Raw genomic sequence first — 26,314 nt, forward strand, 5'->3', positions numbered from 1 at the left:
AAACCTCGGTCTTCCCCACTCTTACTAGCACTACTAGCCTCGTTACAGCACGGTGCAGGGGCTAGGCTCTTTACAGACCACTCCATTCCAGCCTCGGGAAAACCCCACTCTGGGACTATTCCCTTCAATCCCTACAACCCTCTACAGCAGTCCCTAATATTATCTCCTACTACTGAGAAGGTTTAGGGAGTGGTTAACACCGCTAGCAAGGAGGAAAGTCAGGAGTGCCTCTGAAGTTCCCTCAGAGCTATTCCTGAAGTCAGTGCTTCCGACCATTACAACACTACGCTGCCACCCATCGTCAGATTTTCCCAGGATTTCCCCCATCTCGGATTTCATAAAGAGAAAGTTACTGTTCCACTGCCGGCAGGGAGGAGAACAAGAAGAACAAGATGGAAGAGGGAGAGACTGAATTGAGAAGAACCCTGTGATCATCTGGAGATAGAAGAAAGCAGTCGGACGAGGTCTGCAATGATCGTGGTGACTGCTGCTGGTTCGGATCTTGCCAAAGGAGTCTGAAGAAGAGCTTTTCTTCTTGGTTTGCTATAAACCCGGTTTCTAGCCACTCACAGTGTGAATATTTTATAGGCCTTAAAATCCAACAGCATGAATTATTCAGAGATCTAAGTACTTCTGGAAAAGACGTTTTACGTACTTTATCTCAGGGAAGGCTTATGTGCCTTCTGAACTGTAAATCACATATAACAAGAATAAAAGGTAGTAAGTACCACCAACTTTGGTAAAAGACTTACATCTAAAAGCAAAGTAAAGGACATGGAGCATAGATTATTCAAGAGACCTTAATTTTATAAACTAAATAATCTCCCCCAGTAATATCCTTGCTAACAACTTTTAATTATTCAAAATGGGTTATTTGGCAAATCCTCCCCTCCGCTACTTCTCTGTGCAGTTGACACGCAGACGGAAATAGCCAATCCCAGATCCATATATCCAATCCCTCAAGACAACCCTTGGCTGCCTCAAAGTCACCTCAGAAATCAACATATCGGGACGTGAGTTCACGATCTCCTCCTCCACACCTGATCTCCTTCTGGGAGTCGCTACAATGAATGAATCATCATTCATCCAGCTTTACAAGCCGGAAACCCAGGCGTCATCCCTGCTTTTTCCTTCTTCCCTCTCACATGCAATCCACCCCAGGATGCCTCCGAACTCCGCTCCTCCTCCGCCAGCGCCTCCAACTGCTGCAGCCATGGCCACCTCCTCCCCCATCAATATCGCCTACATACTGCAACTGGAATGACTCTCTTTTTTTTTTGAAGTCACAAATTTGGTTTTCCCCTCCTGCTTAAAACTTCTAATTTCGGGGCCCCTGGGTGGCTCAGTGGGTTAAAGCCTCTGCCTTCAGCTCAGGTCGTGATCCCAGGATTCTGGGATCGAGCCCCACATCGGGCTCTCTGCTCAGCGGGGAGCCTGCTTCCTTCCTCTCTCTCTCTGCCTGCCTCTCTGCCTACTTGTGATCTATCTCTCTCTGTCAAATAAATAAATAAATAAAATCTTTAAAAAAAAAAAAAAAAAAACCTTCTCATTTCCCTCCCAGATTTATTGTTTAAGATAAAAACAAAAGTCTCTAGTGCAGCGCAGTCCTTACCCAGCTTCCTCTTACACCACTGTCTTCTCCCCAGTCATGCTGGCTTCTCTTCAGTACGGCGACTTGCTCAGTCACCTCATGTAAACCTGCACGCCTCTGCCTGCACCTCTCCCCTCCGGCTCATCTCATTAGCGCCTACTCACGCTACAGTGCTCAGCTGGGTTATCACTTTTTCACTCAGATACCAGCTTTCCCCTTCTCATTAAATGCTTACTGACCATGTCTACAACATGCCAGGTACTGGACACGTAATACACATCACTGAACAGATAAAAAGCACTGGCTGTGTGGAGCTTGGTGGGGCGAGGGGACGATAAACATAATTTTTTTAGAAGATTTTATTTTTTTTTAAGATTTATTTATTTATTTGAGAGAGAGAGAGAAAGAGAGAGAGAGCATGAGAAGGGAGAGCTCATAGTGAGAAGCAGACTCCCACTAAGCAGGGAAGCCCAATGTGGGATTCGATCTGGGACTCCAGGATCATGACCTGAGCGGAAGACAGTTGCTTAACCAACTGAGCCACCCAGGCGCCCCTTAAAGATTTTATTTATTTATTTATTTGACAGAGAGAGAGAGACACAGCGAGAGAGGGAACACAAGCAGGGGAGGCGGGAGAGGGAGAAGCAGGCTTCCCGCCGATGCGGGGCTTGATCCCAGGACCCTGGGATCATGACCTGAGCCGACGGCAGCCGCTTAATCAACTAAGCCACCCAGGTGCCCCTAAACATAATTATTTAAAATAAATCACATGCCACGTTAGAAAGTAGTAAGTGCCATGGGGGGAAAAGAACGAGCTGGTGAGGAACACTGGGAGGACAGGCGATAGTGGGGCCGGCTGAAATGTCATATTGGTGGTCAAGGAAGGCTCCACTGAGAAGGTACCAGCTGATCCAAGACTCAAAGGTAGGGAGAGAGGTGGCCCTCTGGATATCTGCCGGAGGGAACAACAGCAGGGCAAAGGGCCAAAGGCGGTGTCTGGGTATTACCCAGTGTGGCCGAGGCAGAGCGAGTGACAGGGAAAAGTAGGAGAAAACAAGATCAGGGAGGTAACAGAGGCAAGGAAGGTATGATACTTACAGAGCCTTGGCGGCCACTGGGAGAACTCGGCTTTTCCCTGATTGAAAGAGAGAGACATAAGAGAGTGCTGTGCAGAGTGACACACACTTAAAAGGCTCCCTTAGGCTTCTGTGGGATAACACCCTGTAAGAGCTAAGGGTGGAAAGAGAGAGACCAGTGCATAGGCTTCTGAAATATCCAAGTGAGAGATGATACTGACTTTCATGACTTTCTAAGCCCCCTAGTATCGCATTATCAATCATTATTTGATGAATATCTACCTCCCCTATAGAGGGTAAGCTCCATGAAGGACAGTCTGAAGTCCCTGTCTGTGGGGTTCCCAGAGCCTAGCACAGGGCCTGATGCACACTAGGCTAGGCACTCAAATACTTACTGAATGACTGACTCTACTGCAGCTTTCAAAACGGGAAATGCATACACGTCTCATTATCCTGTCATAAAATGAGAGAGTCCACTTTGTACTTAGGTTTATTGAAACTGATAACCTGGGGGCGCCTGGGTGGCTCAGTCAGTTAAGTGTCTGCCTTCGGCTCACGTCATGAACCCAGGCTCCTGGGATTAAGCCCTGCGTTGGGCTCTCTGCTCAGTGGAGAGCCAGCTTCGCCCTCTGCCTGCCACTCCCCCTGCTTGTGTCCTCTCTTTCTCACTGTCTCTCTCTCCCTGTCGAGTAAATAAATACTTTTTTTAAAAAAAGGAAACTGATAATTTATAAAATCTGGTAATTAAAAACATCATTTGGGTGAGGGAAAGAAGTTCTACTGTGACAGTATATTCAAACATATTATTTCTTAAAACCATCTTCCTTGCCTTCCCAAGTCCGATATTCTGCCAGAATTTTCTAAAACTCAGACTGGATCATGACATTCATTCATAAAATTCCAACAGCTACTGAGATAAATTCTGAAAATACAGGGTACTTGAAATCTTTCCCTGACACAGCCTTCTTATCCCCTGCTATCTTGACACTACACAGCCAGTCATCTTGACACTATACATAAAGCCACAAAGAAAGAGAAGGCGGAAGGCAGCCCACACTTGCTGAATACCTACTGTGAGGCAAGCTGCTAAACTGTATATAGCTATATTTATACTTCATATATTTATATTTATAAATCATATACGTAATTTAGACATATACTCAGATATTTCATATACCTAATACAGATATGTATTACTATATATTATATATAATATATGGCACCATATACTAAATATCTGATATAATGATACATTTCTATACTAGATATACGAATTTAACATATACCTATAATATTAAACACATACACACACATACCCTTGAAATGCCCCTTCCATCTACTGTCTATAGGCAAATTTCCAATTCAACCTTCAGGACACACATCAAACATTTCCCTCTTCTAGGCGGAATTAGCATAAATGCTTTCATGAGTGTTTTGCTTTAAAAATAGTACACCACCGGGCGCTTGGGTGGCTCAGTGGGTTAAGCCTCTGCCTTCAGTTCAGGTCATGATCTCAGGGTCTTGGGATCCAGCTCCGCATTGGGCTCTCTGCACAGCAGGGAGCCTGTTTCCCTCTCTCTCTCTCTGCCTGCCTCTCTGCCTACTTGTGATCTCTCTGCCAAATAAATAAATAAATAAAATCTTTAAAAAAAAAAAGGTATACCACATTGCAGAGCAATTATTTTGTGTGTATGCTTAACAAATGGTATTCGAGGGATGCCTCGAATGCTCAGTGGGTTAAGCCGCTGCCTTCGGCTGAAGTCATGATCTTGGGGTCCTGGGATCGAACCCCACATCGGGCTCCTTGTTCAGCGGGGAGCTTGCTTCTCTCTCTGCCTCTGCCTGCCACTCCGCCTGCTTGTGCTTTCTCTCTCTCTCTCTCTCTGACAAATAAATGCATAAATTAAAAAAATGAAATATTTAAAATATATATATATTTTAAAAAAACAAAAAACAAATGGTATTCGAATAATGTCTTAAAAAGTGGGGGGGGGGGGTGCCTGGATGGCTCAGTGGGTTAAAGCCTCTGCCTTCAGCTCAGGTCATGATCCCAGAGTCCTGGGATCGAGCCCTGAGTTGGGCTCTCTGCTCGGCAGGGAGCCTGCTTCTTCCTCTCTCTCTGCCTGCCTCTCTGCCTACTTGTAATCTCTATCAAATAAATAAATAAATAAAATCTTTAAAAAAAAAAAAAAAGAACATTAGGAGCATTCTAGTACTGGCTCCGACATTCTTTAAGTTGGGACACTGGCCCATAGACAGGTGGACCAAATCAGTGGTTCCCAAACACAGGTCCGGGGAGCAGTGCCAAGCTAACCTCACAGTAACTTGGAGAGTTAAAAAAAAAAAAGGTAATTGGGACATCCCTCCCACGAAGATCATAAAGTCAAGAGAAATGCCAAGTTACCTAATTTTTAAAACTTCCCAGGTTAAAAAACAGAACAACAACAAAAAAACACCAAACTTCCCATGTAAACCATAAGAATCACCACACCAAATTCCCTCAAGGGTCCCTTCCATTGCTAAGACTCTAAGTATCACCCTCTAGACTGTAATGAAGCAGTCTCCGAGAGCCAGAAACGTCAAAGGATTTCATCTATGTCAAATCCATTAATCATTAATTTCAACTATATCAAAACACACAATTAACAAACCAAGTGAAATGTACAAACCTTCACTGATTCTAGTCTCAAAAAAAATTTTTTAAGGCAGTCTAGGTCACATGGGAAAGTCTGAATACAGGTCAGATATTAAAGACATTACAGAATTATTTTCTTGGGTGTGATAATGGTAGGATGTGGTTATGTAAGAGAATGATCTTGTTTTTAGAAGACAAATGCTTACATATTTAGGGGTTAAGGGTCAATGTCAGCAACATACTATCACATGGTTAAGCAAAGAAAAAAACTAAAGCAAATAGGGTAAAATGTTGAATCCACTGTTCAACTTCTCTATACACTTAAAATTTTCTGTAATAAAAAAGTTGAAAAAGAAACAGGAATTGCCTTTTTCATGAATTGTCACCAGAATTCAGTTGACAGCTACATAATCCCCAAGCTGCTCCCCCCATGGCACTACTCCACTCACTCCCTGAGACCACGTTTACCCAGGCACTGCAGCAGAGCCTGACTGAGGCATCTTTACATCCTCTGGGTTACTCAGAAATGCCCTCCTCCCCAGTTCAGAGTAACTGGTTCCAGGGTCACAGCTCCCAACCCACACAGATGAAAGCGAACCCTCCTCAAAAGTGTTGCTGGAAAAGCAAAGGCATTTAAATGAGTTCAGAAAAGATCTAGAGAAGAATATTCCTAGGGCACTTGGGTGGCTCAGTCATTGAGCATCTGCCTCTGATGATCTCAAGGTCCTGGGATCAAGTCCTGTATCCAGCTCCCTGCTCCGTGGGAAGCCTGCTTCTCCCACTCCCACTCCCCCTGCTTGTGTTCCCTCTCTCACTGTGTCTCCTCTCTATCCAATAAATAAATAAAATCTTAAAAAAAAAAAAAAAAGAATATTCCTAAAAGGCTCAAAGGACGTGGACACCCTTACCATCTTCCAGTTTTAACCACACAGAGGCAGCGAAAAGGACGCAATTCGAGGGCACCTGGTTAACTCAGCTGGTAGAGCAGGCGACTCTTGATCTCAAGGTTGTGAGTTCAAGCCTCATCCTGGGCACAGAGTTTATTTTTAATTAATTAATTAATAAAAAGAAAAAGAAGGAAAGGAAGGAAGGAAGGAAGAGAAGTACAGGCTTTGGAAGTGAGCACTGGTGGGCCCATTCCCACATCCAGCCTCTTCCCAGCTGTGCCCACCCGGCCAGGCCCATGTATACATTCTACTCTCCAGGGAAGAGCTGCTATGTACCAGCACTCTCCCAGGGCTATGGTTTTCTGGTATGTAAACTGGGGTGATGACAGAACCCCTCACAAAGAGTAAAAAAATTTTTAAAGACTCTAGTTATTTGACAGAGAGAGACAGAGCACGTGTGCGCAAGCACAAGTAGGGGGAGTAGCAGGGGGAGAGGGAGAAGGAGAAGGAGAAGGAGGGAGTAGCAGAGGGAGAGAGAGAAGCAGGCTCCCCACCCAGCAGGGAGCCCAACTCAGAGCTTGATTCCAGGACTCTGGGATCCTGACCTGAGCTGAAGGCAGACACTTAACCCACTGAGCCACCCAGGTGCCCCAGAAAGTGAGAATTAATAATAACAGCTCTGTCCAGCATGTGTGATCACTCAGTACCACAACCACGCCACACCAAAAAGAAAGTTCACATACGTATGATCGCTTTGTCACAAACACTCTGCTCCCAGCGGCACCGCTACGACTCCTCAGTCCGGAAAAACTACCACTGCTTTAGGCGGGACAGCAGATTGCACAGAAGCATCTCACTCTGCTCCCTCCTGAAGCTTCACTAAAACTACAATAAAGGGAGTTTTTTAAAAAGTCGTAGACTCCTAATGATATGGAGAATAAAAGAGGAGACAACAGCAATGAAATTCTGAAAGCTGGAAGGCAGATGGGCGGTGGTGACTGAGCACAGCCAAGAAAGCTGAATTCCCAAGCCAGCAGTAGGGAGAGCTCAAAAACCTGGGGGAAACCAGGGCGACTGCGCGACTCAGTCGGTGAAGCGATTAAGCCTCTGCCTCTCGATTTCCGTTCAAGGTCATGATCTCGGGGATTGTGAGACCAAGCCAGAAGTTGGGCTCCATGCTGGGCGTGAAGCCTGCTTAACATTCTCTCTCTGCCCCTCCCCTCCACTCAAAAAAAAAAAAAAAATACTGGAAGGAGATAACAAGGGAGCAACAACTTCAAAATTCTTAAGGCAAATTACTTCCGCTGAAATTCTATTACCAGAAAAAGTATCCGTGAAGTATGAGTACAGGATCAAAACATATTCAGGAAGGCAAGAGCTCCAAAAATATAACCCTTCATGTCAAGAAGCTACTAGAGTTTGAGCACCACTAGAGAGAATAAATCAATAAAAGAGAATACAGGACACGAACTTCCAATTATAAAATAAATAAGCTGGGAACTGACAAGTCCAGCACAGGGAACAGAGTCGAGGATATATTGGATGGTGACAGATGCTAGCTACACTTACTGCGGCGAGCACGGAGTAACGCACAGGACTGTCCGACCACTGTGTCGTGCACCTGAAACTAATGGAACCTTGTATGTCATACTCCAATAATAAAAATATTTCTTAAAAGGGAGGGAATCCGGGATACAGGAAAGATCCGACACAGGACGACTAAAGAGAATCCAGCTGTGCCCCAGACCAGGAGGATAACCAGGCCAGACTGAGGTGGCGCAACTTGAGACAGACATGTCCCAGCTGCTGTACCAGCTCTTTACCCCGACGACTGAATGCCCCGAAACCCGGCCCAGATTCCTATCTGTGCTCAGCCGGGCTTGGCTTGGTCTTGATCAAATGGTGACACCGTTCCTGTCTCCCTGCAAGGCCGGCAGCTGCGCCAGCAGAGGACACTCACTTCCTTCACAGAAAGGTTCTGCTTTGACCTACCCTGGTAACTGCAGGCAGGCCACGTGAGCTCAAAAAGCAGAAAATACAGAGCACTCTCTCATTTCTGCTGTCCTTCCAGTACGGGCAGACCTAGGAGGTAGTATCGATTCGGTTACAGACCGCAGCAATAAGGTGTCAAGAGAGTCAAATGAATTTTTTTGTTTCCCAAGTGCTTATGAAAGCCATGTTTACACGGTACTGTGATCTGTTAAGGGTACAATAGCACTACGTCTAAGAAAACATTGTACATACTTTAATTTAAAACTACTTCATTGCTAAAAGTGGGAAGCATCATCTGCGTTTTCAGCAAGTCATACAGATCACAATAACAAATATAGCAATAAACAAGTCTGAAATACCGCAAGAATTACCAAAATGTGATACAGAGACGTGAAGTGAGCAAATGCTGTTGGGAAAATGGTGCCAACAGGCTTGCTCCACGCAGGGCTGCCACAAACCTTCACTTCACTAAAAAATAAGTCAATAAATAAGGCGGTATCTGTGAGGCACAATAAAATAAGGTGTGCCTGTATGTGATCCATACTAGAGCCTTCCAGAAGCCCTCACTGTGGTGAACTCCACTTCCTAAGACTCATTCATAACACTACCCACTAGCTTCCTCAGAAAGGCCTCCTGTAAACAGACAGGGAAGCTGAAGCCATTCTATTCTGTTTTATCTTTTCCTGGCAACCTTCATCTAATAGTGACGCCTGGGTGGCTCAGTGGGTTAAGTGGGTTAAAGCCTCTGCCTTTCGCTCAGGTCATGATCCCAGGGTCCTGGGATCGAGCCCCACATCGGGCTCTCTGCTCTGCGGGGAGCCTGCTTCCTCCTCTCTCTCTGCCTAGTTGTGATTTCTCTCTGTCAAATAAATAAAATATTAAAAAAAAAAAAACACTTTATCATAGTGACAATAACAAGCTTTCCTTACACAGTCAGGTCTGGGCTTACAATTACGAAACAAAATTTTAACCTCAAATTTAGAAAGCTCCAGTATTTTCTAATAAGCCTGTTTGGAATTCATCTGCACTCTGGAGAAAATAATTAATAATTAATTAATTATACTAACTATAATTAATAACTAATTATTAATTTAATGAAAAACCCACTGTTAATATAGTTTATAGTCCTGTAAGGTTTGAGTTTAACTGGAGAAATTAATAAGGTGTTACGATTTTTCCGGCCTGGTAGAAAAGAGTAATCCCAAAGGCATGATGATTTTGTTGCTGTGTGGAACATTAACCAATTATATCTCAGCAATTTTATTCAGACATTCCTTTCCTTGTGGACTACAGATATTCCTTAAATTCTCTGAAAACCAGCTTTTCGTGGCACTCTCTATAACAGTTAAATAAAACTTTGAAACATGCTCATTATCTATTTGCGTGAGATTTTAACACTACTCATTCAAAAGCAAATATATTGCTTAGGACGGGTATGCGTGTATGTGTCTGCTGTGTGTAGTATAAGTGTCAATATATATGTATGTGTGCATATTTGTGTATATATATGTAAAGTTTATCTTAAAAAGCAAGAAAAAGACTAACAGATCAGAATAGAGACTACCTCTGGAAGAAAGATGCACATGTTTTATTTCTTAATCTGATGATACAATGATCACAGCCATCATATTCTTTAAACACATATATATCACATGTGTATATATAAAAATCACATATTATCATATATATATGGGTATATATATGTGTGTGTATGTATGCATACATACACTGGGATACATTTCACAATAAAAGAAATATTTTAAAAAAGAGAACAAGAATTTGTTATGACTGGATATTCAAGGTGCTTACCACATGACAAAGTACGCAAAATATGTCTGTTCACAAATCTCTTCTTGAAGGCCTTCTCTATTTATTCCTGCCAAGCCAATCAAAGGAATGAATATAACCTTAAAGACAACACCATTAAGTAGAAACAAGGTTTAAAAATTCGCCATTTTTTAACCAGGTCCTCAAAATTTTCTTGATCCAGTCTCTAAATATAAAAGGACACTCAGATTCTAAGAAATGCACTTAAAACCAACAAATTTAGCTACCACCTTTAAATCATAAAATCTTTTAAATTATAAAAACGATTCCTTGTGGAAAGGACACTCACATTATACTGAAGTACAATAATCTGTTTAAATTATCTACCTGGAACTTATCCTACAATGGCAAAAGGAATTTTGCAACAAGGCTTTTAACAGCTAAAATCCAGAAACAGGGCGCCTGGGTGGCTCAGTGGGTTAAAGCCTCTGCCTTCGGCTCAGGTCATGATCCCAGGGTCCTGCCCCGCAGGGAGCCTGCCTCTCCCTCTCTCTCTGCCTGCCTCTCTGCCTACTTGTGATCTCTGTCTGTCAAATAAATAAATAAAATCTTTAAAAATAAAATAAAATAAAATCCAGAAACATCCAAAATGTCCATCAATACGAGGCCAATAAAATATATTAGAGTACATCTGAACAATGGCATAGTACAAAGCATTTACAAAATGAGGTAGGTCCGCACATACATATATGGATATGTGTCCTGGTATTACTATAAGTCAGTTGCCCTACAGTTACGGGATGAATCTCTTCCTAGGGAATGGAACTGAAGATATAAAGGATGAAAAGTGAACAACAATTCCCACTTTTTCCTTGATACACTTTTGTGCTGTTTGAACTTTTCACTTGATATTCTTCTGTAATGTTAAAAAAAATTTTTTTTACAACCTAGATATGTCATTGTTATCACTTAAAAGTAGCAAATAAGGATACACTAATGAGATAAATGCTGTACCTTGGGCTCCATAAGTGAATTCATTAAAGACCGGCCAGTTAAGGGGTGCCTGGGTGGCTCAGTGGGTTAAAGCCTCTGCCTTCGGCTCAGGTCATGATCCCAGAGTCCTGGTATCGAGCCCCGCATCAGGCTCTCTGCTCCGCGGGGAGCCTGCTTCCTCCTCTCTCTCTGCCTGCCTCTCTGCCTACTTGTGATTTCTCTCTGTCGAATAAATAAAATATTTTAAAAAGAAGAAGAAGAAGAAGAAGACCGGCCAGTTAAGGCTGCGGTAAGGCTAGTGGGCAGAGGATGGGGGTAGGGGCGTGTCTCCGGAAGAGGAAACCGACATCCTCCCGTGGCTCTCAGTAAACCTGCTTCTCCTGCAGCATCAGTACTCAAGATAACTTCTGATTTTCATTTTAAGACCGAAGAGTCTGGCAACACTATTATCGGAGAGATATAGAACACACACTAAACATTTCCATATAACGTGTGTTCTACGTTTGAAACCTGAGCGGATTTGAGACACGAGGGGCCAAATAAGGGACTAAAGATGATGGGGAAAAGAAGTGTGACAAGCCCAGGAGTAAGAGCCCCGGGAATTGTTAAGAAATGGGATTCACGGCACAGGTAGACGAAGAGTTTGAGGGAAGAGGTGGGACACTCCGAGAAGAGAAGTTGTCTTCGAGAGGCATCACGGCGATTACACATTTACTCCAATCGGAGGCCTGACTCCCGCTCCCCCCGACACACAGACAGACAGACAGACACACATACACACGCACACACGCACACGTTCACCGGGCACTAACAGCAGGAAGGGATGGAGCACAGTCGATCTCACCACTGCTTTGGCTTTAAAAAGGTCATATCTGTGAAGAAGCACCTTCCAGTGATTAGCTCGGAACCCAATCTATTGGTTAAAACCCGGACTGTTTTTCCCCAGCTCAACTACCGCTGCCACAGTGGCAATTCTGCTGCCCCTTACCTAAAAGGGCACTCCACACTTCGTGATGAATTGTCGAAAGAATGCCGAGCCTCTGGCATTTCCTCCTCCCACCTCTGTACCTGACTCTCCCAAGGCCGGAGTCGGGAAAGTCCACCGACACGGACAATATTCCCAGCAATGGTTCGGAGCAAACGAGAGGGGCGACGAAGTACGAGTCGCCCCCAGACTCCCGTGCGAGCCGTCCACCGCCTCTGTCCCCTGCCCGCAGCCCTGGGCAGACGAGAGGCTCGAGATGGGAACCTTCCGGACCTCCCAGACCCGCAATGGACGGCCAGGTACCGCGGCGGTGCGGCCCGCCCGGGTCGAGAGCGGATCCCCGGGGGTCACGGCCCCCGTCGGCTCGAGGGGACGCGGGCTGGGCCGGGGCGAGCGGCGGAGGTCTCGGGTCCGCAGGCTGCCCCGGCGCTCCGCGGGCCCGTTCCGCCGGGTGGCGCCGGGCGCGGGAGAGGCCGGGCTGGGCGCCGCCGCACCGCGCAGGCCGGATCGGCCGGGGGCGCCTCTCCACGCGCGGACGGCGGGCGCGAGCCCCCCGCGCGCCGCGAGACCGACCGACCGCACTCACCTGGCCTTCCCGACACCCACGCCGACCCCGAGCGCGCGCGCAGAGGAGGTGGCGGCTGCACCGCGTCCCGGCCGGCGTCCTCGGCTTCGCCTCAGTCCCGGGGAGCCGGGAGCGGACGGCTGGCGCTAGGCTGGGGGCGCTGGCGGGGCGCGGCGCCGTGCGCACCGCAGCGACCAATCGGCACGCAGCAAGTGGCCGAGGGGGCGGGGCGGGGCGCCAGGGGGCGGGGCGAGGGTACCGCGACTCTGCGGCTCGGGGAGCTGTCGGCTGACTCTGCGCCTTAGGGTTTGCGGCGGAGTAAACCAGACCCGTACTGCTGTTGTCTTCCAGACAGCGTGGGGGCCCGGTTCCCACCGCTGCGTTTCTGCTAGCGGACTTCGAGTGCAGCATCCGTGAGATCACGAGCGCGGGGAGCCCAAGACCCACAGGGCACGGACTCTGCCGTAGGCCCCGCGGTGTTGCACGTGCTCCAGAAAAGGGCGTCTCAGGAACTGAAGGTCTGTAGGGATGCCCTTTCCTAATCGCCACCACTCAGAAATGGAAGCTTGGAAAAGTGAAGTTTTTCACCCCAGGCTGCCAACTAGTACTGCTACCCGAGGTAACCAGCACGGTACAACTAGTCTTCTAGTTCTGCCTGATGCTTTTCCAGGGATCCACCCAGACTTCTGGCTTCTTTATAGTTAAGTCTCTTCCAACTGTCTTCTTTCTTTCTTTCGTTCTTCTTCTTCTTCTCCTCCTCCTCCTCCTCCCCCTCCTCCTCCTCCTCCTCCTCTTTTATTATTATTTTTTTAATTTAAATTCAATTAGCCAACACCAGCTGCCTCCTCTGAAGACACTACCTCTTGTGGGGCCTGGCTGGGCTCTTTCCGTAGAGCATGCGACTCTTGGAGTCGTGAGTTCAAACCCCACCTTGGGTGCAGAATTTAATAAATAGATAAACAAATAAAAATAAACACACTGCATCTTGAATTTTCAGCGTAACTTCACCAGCTTTTGAAAGGCCCATCTAAGTTTCCTACAGAATAAAAACGCCATTTAGTTGTTTGGAGGAAGAGACACTGTAAATACAGCTATTGGGATGCCTGAGTGGCTCAGTCGGTTAAGCTGCTGCCTTCAGGTCCTGGGATCAAGTCCGGCATCGCATCAGGCTCCTGGCTCAGCAGGGAGCCTGCTTCTCTCTCTGCTTCTCTACCTGCCACTCTGCCTGCTTGTGTGCTCTCTCTCTCACAAATAAATAAAATTAAAAAAAAAATGGGAATCTTAAAAAGCTTTTTACTTGTGGTAGGATGATAAAAAAGGTTTTGTGTCCCAGCTTATCACTAAATGCCATCCTCTTCTATTCATTCCTATTACTCCTATAGATTTGATGCGTGTCAGGGGAAAATCCCTGCTTTGTGTTTTTTTCCCACTAACCCTCACTTCACATGTTCATGGATACTATTTTTCTATCTTTTATATTTGTCACTTGGCAAGTAATGCATTTACAGTTACATTATCCATTATTCTGCTATAGGAGCTAGGATCTAGTACTCAATAAATATTTGTTGAATATACTTTTGAAATATGTGCAACCTTAAAACTAGTCAAATCATATAAAACTTATTTACTTATGAAAGTTGATTTTTTTAAAATAAGGTTTTAGATCTTGCTTATTTTTTCATTATTATCTTAGGAGTAGGTTTGCCTGCAAATAACATGGGGGAAAAAACAACCACAAAATAACAATGGCTTAGACAAAAATCGGAATTTTCCTCTTACATTTAAAAAGTGTGGAGTTAGTCTGAGCTGGTCTGACACTCCATGGGGACAGATACAGCCTCATTATTCCACCAAGAGAGTCATACATGTATTTATTTATGCTTTCAAATATATAGGCATTTGGAAGATACCCAGTTCCATTCCCAGGATCACTCCATGTTATAAGAGAGCTGCCATAGCTCCAGCCATTATGCTTACATTCCAACCATCAGAAGAGAAGATAGCTGGCAGAAGAGAAGAAGGAAACACCCCCCTCTTTAAAAACCTTTCCCAAAAGCTACATATACATATCATTTCTGCTTTTATTCTGCTGGCAATAAAAACTTAGTCACTTAGCTACACTAAATGTCAAGGAAGCCTGGAAAATAGGGCTTCACTACTGAGAAAGAATGGATATGGAGGACAGGTAGTCTCAAACTCATCACTTTTTAAAGTATTAAGTATTTTAAGACTTCCTAAGATTTTTTAAAGCAAGCTTTTTAACAGAAGAATATCTGTAAAAAATATGCTTACCTCCATGCTTGAAGGAAGGTGTTACTATTGACCTGCCCCGAGGATGTACACTTTCAGTTGCTTTTCCAGAAATGAGTGCAGACTCACATTAATGCAGTTAGCTTCTCCCTCATGCTGTAAACCTCTACCCTACAAAGAGAGTCATATATATTTTTTTTCAAAAATATGGGCATTGAAATGTACTGGGATTTCAAATTTACTGATTTGAGTCTTTAGTAAAATTGCAAATCAGTTTAAACAAAACTTCACACCTGCCCCGATTCAATTGGCATTCTGTCATGTAGCTACCTAAGCGTATGTTTTCTTAAATTCCTATTTCCTGAGAACCTCGGAGAGGCCCTTCTAGAATCTGGAGTCTTTGTGACTTCAGGACCTTTTCAGGCTTGGGCCCGGATGCTTCACCAAAGACTTGCTTCACCAAAAACTAGACAGGTAGGATCCAGTACCTCCGGCTCAAATCTACTAAGAAAGAAGAAGAATCCAAGCTGTCCTTCACCCTAGGTCCCATGGGTTCAGGTTTGTTCTTATTTTCTCAAGGCTGCTTCATAAACGTACTTTACGGCAGTGGTATTCACTTCCCAGCCAATGTGTAATGCAGAAATGAAAGACTAAAGCATAATATGTAAACATGTATTCCTGGGGGCACCTGGGTGGTTCAGTGGGTTAAAACTCTGCCTTCAGGGGCGCCTGGGTGGCTCAGCGGGTTAGAGCCTCTGCCTTCGGCTCGGGTCGTGATCCCAGGGTCCTGGGATCGGGCTCTCTGCTTGGCTGGGAGCCTGCTTCCTCCTCTCTCTCTCTCTGCCTGCCTTTCTGCCTACTTGCCTACTTGTAATCTCTCTATCTGTCAAATAAATAAATCTTAAAAAAAAAAAAAAAACAACTCTGCCTTCAGGGGCACCTGGGTGGCTCAGTGGGTTAAGCTGCTGCCTTCGGCTCAGGTCATGATCTCAGGGTCCTGGGATTGAGCCCCACATTGGGTTCTCTACTCAGCAGGGAGCCTGCATCCCCCTCTCTCTCTGCCTGCCTCTCTACTTGTGATCTCTCTCTCGCTCTCGCTCTCTGTCAAATAAATAAATAAAACCTTCAAAACTCTGCCTTCAGCTCAGGTCATGATTTCAGGGTCCTGGGCTCGAACCCCACACCAGGCGCTCTGCTCAGCGGGGAGCCTGCTTTCCCCTCTCTCTCTGCCTGCCTCTCTGCCTACTTGTGATTTCTGTCTGTCAAATGAATAAATAAAATCTTTAAAGCGGCGCCTGGGTGGCTCAGTGGGTTAAGCCGCTGCCTTCGGCTCGGGTCATGGTCTCAGGGTCCTGGGATCGGATCCCCGCATCGGGCTCTCTGCTCCGCGGGGAGCCTGCTTCCCCCTCTCTCTCTGTCTGCTGCTCTACTTGTGATATCTCTCTCTCTCTGTGTGTCAAATAAATAAATTAAAAAAAAAAGTCTCTTCCTCCATAAACTCAGGGGGTCGTGTAGCAAAAGATTTCACAGAAGTCAGTAGAACTGTTATATTTGGATAAAGGTATCTTGAGACTAAGATCACATTCCTGTGGATCTGAAATGACCATCCCCCGAAAGGATGGATATTCAGTGTCATTCATTTGGGAAAAAAACTGGGTCTTTAGATGAGAAATGATACCAAAGCTTGGAGGATCGTATGACACAGGAGAAGGAGGAGACATCTCTTTCTGCAGTCTAGACAGCAGAAAGTCACCGCAAATACATTTATCAGGGGGCGCCTTCAGTTGCAAGTAACAGGAAAAATAATATCGAACTGGCTTTTTAGAATAATAAAAAAATTTTAATTTAATTTTTAAAACCTAGGGTGTTTTTTTTTTAAGATTTTATTTATTTATTTGAGAGGGAGAAAGAGAAAGTGAGCACTAGCAGGAGAAAGGACAGAGGAATAGAGTCTCCTGCTGAGCTGGGACCCCCACACGGGGCTCCCTAAAATCATGACCTGAGCGGAAATCAGGAGTCAGATGCTTAACCAACTGAGCTACCAGTCACCCAATAAACTCTAGGGCTTTTTTTTTTTTTTTAAAGATATATTTATCTGAGGGGCGCCTGGGTGGCTCAGTCAGTTAAGTGGCTGCCTTTGGTTCAGGTCATGATCTCAGGGCTCTGGGATCGAGCCCCACAAGGGACTCCCTGCTCGGCTGAGAGCCTGCTTCTCCCTCTCCTTCCACCTTCCTCTCTGTCTACTTGTGCTCTCTATTGATCTCTCTGTCAAATAAATAAAAAAAAAATTTTTTTTAAAGACTTATTTATCTGAGAGAGAGAGAGAGAGCACCTGGTGGGGAGAAGGAAAGGGAGGGGGAGAGAGGGAATCCAGCAGACACCCTGCTGAGGTGCGGAGCCCCACACAGAACTCCATCCCACGACCCTAAGATCATGATCTGAGCCAAAATCAAGAGTTGGATGCTTAACCGACTGAGCCACCCAGGTGATCCAAAACCCTAGTTTTAAAACCAAAAAAAAAAAAAAAAAAAAAAATTGGAGACATAACCTCACTAATTTCACTAGTAGAAATAGAAACACATAGGGAGAAAATGAGAAGTATGATACTCTCACAAACAAGTCTGGCTGTTTTATAAGTGTCACGTTAAAATAATTACCTGTGGGGCACCTGGGTGGCAGCTAGTTAAGTGTCTAACTCTGGATCTTAGCTCAGGTTTTGATCTCAGGGTTGTGAGTTCAAGCCCGCCCTCAGCTCCACTGCTAGCATGAAGCTTCAAAAAAAAGTGAATAGAAAAAATAAAAGTAAAGTAATCACCTATGTTATGATCCAGGAAAAAGTGACAGTGAAATACTGCAAGTACTCCACATCAAGGATTTCTTCAGACACCAATGTTTAAAAAATTGATATGAAGACAAATTCTTTTTTTTTAAGATTTTATTTATTTATTTATTTGACAGAGAGAAAAAGAGCATAGCAGGGAAAGCAGCAGGCAGAGGGAGAGAGAAGTAGACTCACCAAGCAGGAAGCCCGACATGAGGCTCGATCCCAGGACCCTGAGATCATGACCTGAGCCCAAGGCAGATGCTTAACGACTGAGCCACCCAGGCATTCCTGAAGATAAGTTCCTAAATGGGAAACAGGGAACAGACGATGGGTCAGACTACAGACAAAGGGCTGCTATCCAAGATCTATAAAGAACTTCTCAAACTCAAAACCCAAAAAACAAATAATCCCGTCAAAAAATGGGCAGAAGACTGGAACAGACACTTCTCCAAAGAAGACATACAAATGGCAAACAGACACATGAAAAAATGCTCATCATCATTAGTTCTCAGAGAAATTCAAATCAAAACCACATTGAGATGCCACCTTACACCAGTTAGAATGGCAGAAATTGACAAGGCAAGAAACAACAAATGTTGGAGAAGCTATGGAGAAAGGGGAATGCACTTATACTGTTGCTGGAAATGCAAGTTGCTGCAACCACTTTGGAAAATAATGTGGAAGTTCCTCAAAAGGTTAAAAATAGAGCTACCCTATGACCCAGCAATTGCACTGCTGGGTATTTGCGGCAAAGTTACAGATGCAGTGAAAAGAAGGGCCACATGCATCCCAGTGTTCATAGCAGCAATGTCCACAGTCGCCAAACCGTGGAAAGAGCGGAGCTGTCCTTCAGCAAACAAATGGATAAAGAAGATGTGGTCCATATATACAATGGAATATTACACAGCCACCAGGAAGGATGAATACCCAAATTTTGCAAAAACATGGATGGGACTGGAAGTGATTATGCTGAATGAAATAAGTCAAGCAGAGAAAGTCAATTATCATATGATTTCACTTATTTATGGAATGTAAGGAATAGCGTGGAGGACATTGTGAGAAGGAAGAGAAAAATGAAAGGGGGGAAATCGGAGGGGGAGATGAACCACTGGACTCCAACACAAACAATGACTCATGGAACACAACATCAAAAATGACTGATGTACTGTACGGTGACTAACAGAACATAATTTAAAAAAAAAAAAGAGGAAGAGATGGGTCAGAAGAAGACACAGTAACTCGGTTGTACACGAAGCCATAGAGAAGTTGTGCACCAAGCCACAGACACTGCTGGGATGCCTGGGTGACTCAGTCGTTAAGTGCCTGCGTTTGGCTCAGGTCATGATCCCAGAGTCCTGGGATCGAATCCCGTGTCAGGCTCCCTGCTCAGTGGGAAGCCTGCTTCTCCCTCTCCCACTCCCCCTGCTTGTGTTCCCTCTCTTGCTGTCTCTCTCTCTGTCAAATAAATAAATAAAATCTTCAAAAAGAAAAGAAGACTGCTAGAGACAGAATACCATAAGGCAGAAACAGAACAGGTCGTGACCCCCCAGATTCATATGTCATTTCAACCTGTAGTTTTCACAATATAGACTGACTTCCTTTGTACAAGAAGAGTAGCATACATGAAATTATTTTTGAAACAAAGTTTATTAATGAAATTAGTGAGACTACAGGGTTTCGTGTATGTCTACTCTATTATCTATTGCTATGTAGCAAATTATTCTCAAACTTAGTGACTTAAATCAAACATTTATTTATTATTTTACAAATGTCTAAGGATCGGGAATCTGGAAGTAGCTTAGCCAAGTTATTCCGGCTCAGGAGTCTTCATGGGCTTAGAGTTCAACCGTTAGTGGGGGCTCCAGATCCCTGAAGTCTTGACGGAGGATCTGCTCTGTTTCCAGTAATGCTCATTCATCTGGCTGTTGGCCGGGGACCTCAGTTCCTGGACATACGTGCCTTTCCACAAGACTGCACCAAGTCATGGAAACTGGTTGTACCCAGAGTGAGCGATCTAGCAGAAGTGAGAGTCAGGAAGCTTCTAGCCTCAGAAGTGACATGCTGTCCCTTCTCTTAGACTCTATTGGTCACACAGAGCCATTCTGATACATTACAGGAGGGCACAACACAAAAATGTAAACATCGGAAAGTGGAGATCTTTGGGGTGCCCGGCTGGCTTAGTTGGGGGAGCATGCAACTCTTGATCTCAGGGTTGTGAGTTCAAGCCCCACATGGGGTGCAGAGATTATTTTTAAATGAAATCTTAAAAAATGGAGGGGAGATGGCACAGTCAATTGAGTGTCCGACTCTTGGTTTCAGCTCAGGTCATGATCTCAGGGTTGTGAGATCAAGCCGCATGTTGGGCTCTAAGCGCAACACAGAGTCTGCTTGGGATGCTCTCTCCCACTCCTTCTACCCTTCCTGCTTGTGCTCCCTCTCTCTCTCTCTCTAATAAATAAATAAATCTTAAAAAACAAAAGGAAAGAAAAGAAAGTGGGAATCTTTGAGGATCATCTTGGATCCTGACTAGAAGACCCACTAATGTGGTAATAATCGGCACTTAATTACAATCCAGTGACCTCTGGGACGTATTTGCATTCAACTCTAAAAGCAAACAGCAATAGGCATGTAGTATTACAAATTCAATGCCATCAGCCACGGTTCCATCACTAATGATTTTCTGAAATGGGGTCCAACTCTTGGTAAAATTCCCTCCAAAATAAGTACAATTTTTATAGTATTTGCATTTGTGGGGGAAAAAATAGCATATTTTAAATCATGCCCCAACGTATGTTGTGTTTCTATGTGAAATATGATTCTGTTCCAGGTTTAGATCAATATAAACAGATTTTTTTTTTCATCCACGTGAATACGCGGTGAGATGTTTGGATGGTGGCCAAGACATGGAACAATGTGTCTTTCTGGTTACCTGCCCTGCAGAGACTCGGTGCCCCTGGCCTCACCATCCTAAATGTGGCTCGCCATGATGTTTGAAATTTTTTTTTCGTTTTTAAAAAAATTTTTATTTTTAAAGATTTTATTTATTTACTTGAGAGAAAGAGAGAGACCCTTGAACAATGCGGAGCTTAGGAGCAGCAACCCCTCACACCGTCAAAAATTCCTGCAAAACTTTTGACTTCCCAAAAACTTCACTGCTGATAGCTTACTGTTGATCTGAAGCCTTACCAATAACATAGTCAATTAACACATTCATCGTGAGTTATATGTACTATAGACTGTATTCTTACAATAAAGTAAGTTAGAGAAAAGCAAATGTTATTAAGAAAATCATAGGAGGGGCTCCTGGGTGGCTCAGTGGGTCAAAGCCTCGGCCTTCCGCTCAGGTCATGATCCCAGGGTTCTGGGATCGAGCCTCTCCTCCGGCTCTCTGCTCTGCGGGGAGCCTGCTTCCTCCTCTCTCTCTCTGCCTGCCTCTCTGCCTACTTGTGATTTCTGTCTGTCAAATAAATAAATAAAATATTTTATACTAAAAAGAAAAGAAAATCATAAGGAAGGGGTGCCTGGGTGGCTCAGTCGGTTAAGCTTCTGTCTTGGGCTTGGGTCATGATCCCAGGGTCCTGGGATGGAGCCTTGTGACAGACTCCCTGCTCAGCAGGGAGCCTGCTTCTCCCTCCCCTGCCCCTCTGCTTGTGCTCTCTCTATCAAATAATTAAGTAAAATCTTTTATAAAAATATCATAAGGAAGAGAAAATACACTTACAGTACTGCATGTAAGTGGTCTCACAGAGTTCAAACCTGCTGTTCAAGAGTCAACGGTATATTGGTTGGACAGATGAGGAGACAGAAACCAAGAAATTCAAGAAGGTTACAGGGCTAGTGAGTGGCAAAACCTGGATCTGACTTCCAGTCTCCCAAGCTCCAAGGCCCCGGTCCCTTACCACTGCGTCCCACTGCCTCTTGCTAATGGTATGAGGGGTAGTCAGGGAGGCAGGATCCTTGAGGGAGGTAAAGGACAAGAGTGACAGTCCAACGATAAAACACCCTGAATTCAAGACAGCCCCAGGAACTCAGTGTCTTGAGTCTTCATTGCAAAAGCTGTCGTTAATGTGATCTGCTCCAACATCCTCTCTGCCAACACCAGAGCATAGTGTGTGGGTATGAATAAGGATCTGGAGGGACCCTGGGTGCTCAGTCAGACAAGCCTTTGCCTCTGGCTGAGGTCATGATCGAGGTCCTAATCGAGTCCTGCATTGAGGTCCTGAGATTGAGTCCCGAGTTGGGCTCCTTGCTCAGCAGGGAGCCTGCTTCTCCCTCTGCCGGCCCCTCCCCCTGCTTGTCTGTGCACACTCTCTCTGACAAACAGATAAACAAATAAATAAATCTTTTTAAGAAAGAGGGATCTGGAAGCAGAGAAACCAGAGACAATCCAGGTTCAAATCCCAACCCTTGACACTTTCTAGCTGTGTGACCCACGGCAAGTTGCTTAACCTCTCTGTGCCTCATTCGTTTCCTCAGCTCTCGAAAAGAGTTAAAAATAGTACTGATGTCATAGGATTGTTGTGAAGATCCATTAGTGCAAGGAAAGCATCCAACAAGAGTAAGCTATTGTCAGCTTCTCCGTACCTCATACCTCGTGTTGCACTATCACACCCTATCTCGCTCCGGACTCGTGATCGCTCCCGCTTGCGTCTGCTGTCTCTATGCCTCAGGGTCTCTCTCTGCATAACCTTGCACTGCTATTTATTTCATCTGCTCGCAATCAGTTAGTTCTTTTTTTTTTTTTTAAAGATTTTATTTATTTATTTGACAGAGAGAGAGATCACAGGTAGGCAGAGAGGCAGGCAGAGAGAGAGGAGGAAGCAGGCTCCCTGCGGAACTGAGAGCCCGATGCGGGGCTCGATCCCAGGACCCTGAGATCATGACCTGAGCCGAAGGCAGCGGCTTAATCCACTGAGCCACCCAGGCGCCCCTATCAGTTAGTTCTTATTTCCATGAGAGCATACAGCCGTCTCAGGCAGTCTTAACAGATAATAGAGCTGGATGTGTTAATTTGGAAAGACCTTGAAGATCTATTAATAGACTAGGGAAGCAAAAGATAAGAACACGCAGAGTGTGTTCACATTTGTGTGTTTTTGAGAGGGATATGGAGAGACAGTGTGTGCATGTAAATTATATACCTAAACTTTTGGAAGGCTATTGTGGTGGTGTGATCATGGTTCCCCCCAGTATGTCCTAAATTTGCAGAAACTCTGAATGTATTATGTCACTTAACAAAAGGAAATTAATTAAGGTTGCTATTCGACTGACCTTAAAACAGGGAGATTATGGGGTGCATTGGGCTCCCTGCTCGGCGGGGAGTCTGCTTCTCCTTCTCCCTCTGCTGCTTCCCCTGCTTTTACCCTCTCTTGCTCTCTCTCCTGCTCTTTGTCAAATAAATACATAAAATCTTAGGGGAAAAAAAAACCAGGGAGATTATGCTGGATGATCTGGGTGGGACCAAGGTAGCCCCATAAGTGGAAGAGGGAGGCAGGAGGGCCAGAGTTGTGTGACACAGGGAGGACTCACCTGCTGTCACTGGCTTTGAAGATAGAGGGAGGGGCCACAAACCAAGAAGCTTCCAGAAGATGGCAAAGGCAAGGAATCAGATTCTCCCCTAGAGCTTCTGGAAGGAATGAAGCCTCACCACTGCCTTGATTTTCTACCAGTAAGATCCACTTTGGATTTCTGACCTCCAGAACTGTAAGACAATAAATTTGAGTTCTTTAAGCCACTAATTTTGTAGTCATTTGTTTGAAGAAAAAAAAAAAACTAGTATACGTGTGCAAGAAGTTGTTGATGTGGTTAGATCTGGGAAGTAGGGTTGGGAGGTCTGGGTCTGGGCAGCAGTAGGGAGCAGTGGGTCTGGGATAAAAGGGAACCCATTCGTTCATGGTCTATCCTTTTGCATCGATTGAATCTCTTACTATATACACGTGAATTTTCAAAATAGATTTTTTTCAAAATAAAGAACTTAGGGGTGCCTACTGCTTGATCACTGTTGAGTTTTAGAATAAAAGGTTTTTGTATGTGCAGCACCTGGGTGGTTCAGTAGGTTAAGCTTCTGCCTTCAGTTCAAGTCATGATCCCAGGGTCCTGGGATCAAGCCCTCAGGGGGGCTCCGTGCTCAACAAGGAGTCTGCTTCTCCCTCTCCGTCTGCCTCTGCCCCTCACCCCACTCATGCTCTCTCTGCCTCTCTGTCAAATAAATAAAATCTTTTTTAAAAATTATATACAATTAAAGACCATGTTCTTTCAATCATTTTTACCAAATGTGTTTGCTTTTGTCTATTTTCTCCATTTTGTGGATTCCTGTTTATGTAAGGCCACCACTCAGTTTGGTAAGAGTAGCTATGTGTTGTAAGAACGACAGAATGACACAGCTGGGGGCGCCCGGGTGGCTAGGGGGTTAAAGCCTCTGCCTTCGGCTCAGGTCATGATCCCAGGGTCCTGGGATCCGGCTCTGCATAGGGCTCAGGGAGCCTGCTTCCCCTCTCTCCACCTGCCTCTCTGCCTACTTGTGATCTCTGTCTGTTAAATAAATAAAATATTAAAATAAAAAAACAGCTTTCACATACCATAAAATTCACTCATTTAAAATGCACAGTCTGGGGGTTCTTAGTACGTTCAGAGTTGTGCCACCATTACCACCATCAATTTTAGAACATTATATCACATCCAAAAGAAACCCGTAAACATTAGAAGTCACTCCCCATTTCCTCTGAAACACCACAGTGGCCTAGCCAACCACTGCTCTACTTTCTGTCTCTAGAGCTTTGCCTATCCTGGACCTTTCATATAAATGGAAAAGTACAATATGTGTTCTTTCTTGACTGGCTTCTACACTTTCATTTAATGCCTCCTGCTAGCTGAAGGCGTGTCAGAGAACAATTTCAGAGAGTTCGGGAAATTGACTAGAACTAGCAAGATCAGCTTTGAAATCATTATTCCCTCGAGAAGAGCTATGGAACACTTTAAGAGATTTTATTTATTTATTTGAAAGAGAGAAGGAAGGAGGGAGAACACAGGGGTAGGGGCAGAAGGAGAGGGAGAGAGAGAAATTCTCAAGCAGACTCCATGCTGAGCTTAGATCCTGTCGCAGGACTCGATCCCACAACCCATGAAATCCTGACCTGAGCCAGAATCAAGAGTTGGACGTTCAACCCACTGAGCCACCCAGGTGCCCCATGGGACAATTTTTAAACAAACCTTGAAAACAATAAAAAATTTATCTTTATTATTTTATTAGCACAACAACGTGCATCATTTAATTCTTAGAGTGCAGTGCCCACCCCGCGGCAGTCACCAGCTGGCTTCTTCACATAGAATATCTCAACGAATCCTTATACTAAGTCTCCATTTTGAGCGTTTACCCCTGAGTAATCTGTAAGTCAGCGAGGTTTGGTATTTTGCCCAGATCACACACCTACCAAGCGGCAGAGCTGAGAGTTTAGTGAGAGTCCGCCCCCCACCCCCGCCCAGTCCCCCACCCCCGCCCAGTCCCCCACCCCCTACTTCACAACCCGGTGTATTGTTGCCAGGTGTCCCAAAGCCACGAGAGGTTCTCGGGATCCCATCTGGATTAGTCACAGTGCTTAGCTGCAAATGGCAGCCCCTCCCCTCCCAGCAGGATTAAGCAGAAAAGGGATTTATTAAAGGACACGGGCCCTTGCAGGAGGGCCGAAGAAAGTGGCTTGAGGTTGTTAGGAGCAATGCCTAAAACACCACAGAAGAACTGACCCAGAGAGGAGAAGGCCAAAGGTGCTGGTAAGCTGGGAACTTGGCCACCCCTGCAGGGGACATTAATGCCACTTTATGCACCTGGGAGCCACCGCCTTCCTGCCCCAGCTGAGTGGGGCTTCTCCAGAGACCCAGCCTGGTTCTTCCCATGCTTCATTCTGATCCACGTCTCCCAAGGACAGGTCTTGGTAGAGCCTGGGTCACGGGACCATTTTGGGGCATATTTAAGAAACGAGGGCTCTTCTTTCCTGTCAAGAGCAGCTTCGAAGGTCTGGCTTCCTGTGCTAGGAACCACATCCTCCCTAGACGAATGACACCTCCCACCACCGTCAATACAATCCCCTCAGAAGAGGAGAGGCAGTCAAAATAGCAGCCGTCAAGTTCATCTTTAGGCAAACTGAGAAGCTTTGGGGCTCAGCTGGGCAGATCATGGTATAAACTGTAGCTGGGTGGAGGGGACAAGTCTATAGACCCAGGTTCACCCACAGAGGTGAGAGCAGAGAGGTCCAGCTGTAAATTATAAAGCTGAGTCAACACTGGACCATGCACTCCTTGCTAGAAGGTTCTCAAAGTACACCAGGAAGGACCCGTGCCACAACTGTTGAGCACGTCTCTCTCTCTCTCTCTCTCTCTTTTTAGGATTTTATATATTTATTTGAGAGAGAGAAAGACAGCATGAGCAGCAGAAGGAGAGGGACAAGCAGACTCCCCTCTGAGCCCAGAACCTAACATGGGTTGGATCCCAGGACCCTGAGATCATGACCTGAACCATCCAGGCGCCCCCTTTTGCTTAAAAGATTTTATTTATCTGGAATAGGTCTCTCTTATAACAATGTTAAACTTATTTAATAAATCTGTCCTGTTGAGATTCTCAGATAGGACCATAAGTAGCGGGGCTGGGGGACAGTGATATACATTAGTCATCTAGGGAAGACGTGGGTCCTCAAAGAGGAAGCCAGACCTCTGAAACTCGTCTCGGCAGGAAAGTAAATTCCTTAGTTCTTAGTTTCCT

At 45.1% G+C, this 26,314-nt stretch overlaps 1 protein-coding gene across 2 annotated transcripts in view; it reads right to left on the reverse strand.

Moving 5' to 3' along the window:
* The window catches only part of TMEM50B (transmembrane protein 50B), a 37,383-nt gene extending 24,727 nt beyond the window's left edge, over nt 1–12,656 (reverse strand). The window contains exons 1-2 of one of the 2 annotated variants that reach the window (XM_046003561.1): nt 12,513–12,650; nt 2,690–2,726 (exon numbers count right to left, since the gene is read on the reverse strand). The gene's annotated coding sequence lies outside the window, so the exon portion shown is untranslated. Of the gene's footprint in view, nt 1–2,689; nt 2,727–12,512 lie in introns of both variants that reach the window. The other variant, XM_046003560.1, reaches the window with a different exon arrangement.
* Nucleotides 12,657–26,314: the final 13,658 nt, after the last annotated feature.

This window comes from Meles meles, chromosome 4 (assembly GCF_922984935.1).
Source record: "Meles meles chromosome 4, mMelMel3.1 paternal haplotype, whole genome shotgun sequence".
Taxonomy (NCBI): domain Eukaryota; kingdom Metazoa; phylum Chordata; class Mammalia; order Carnivora; family Mustelidae; genus Meles; species Meles meles.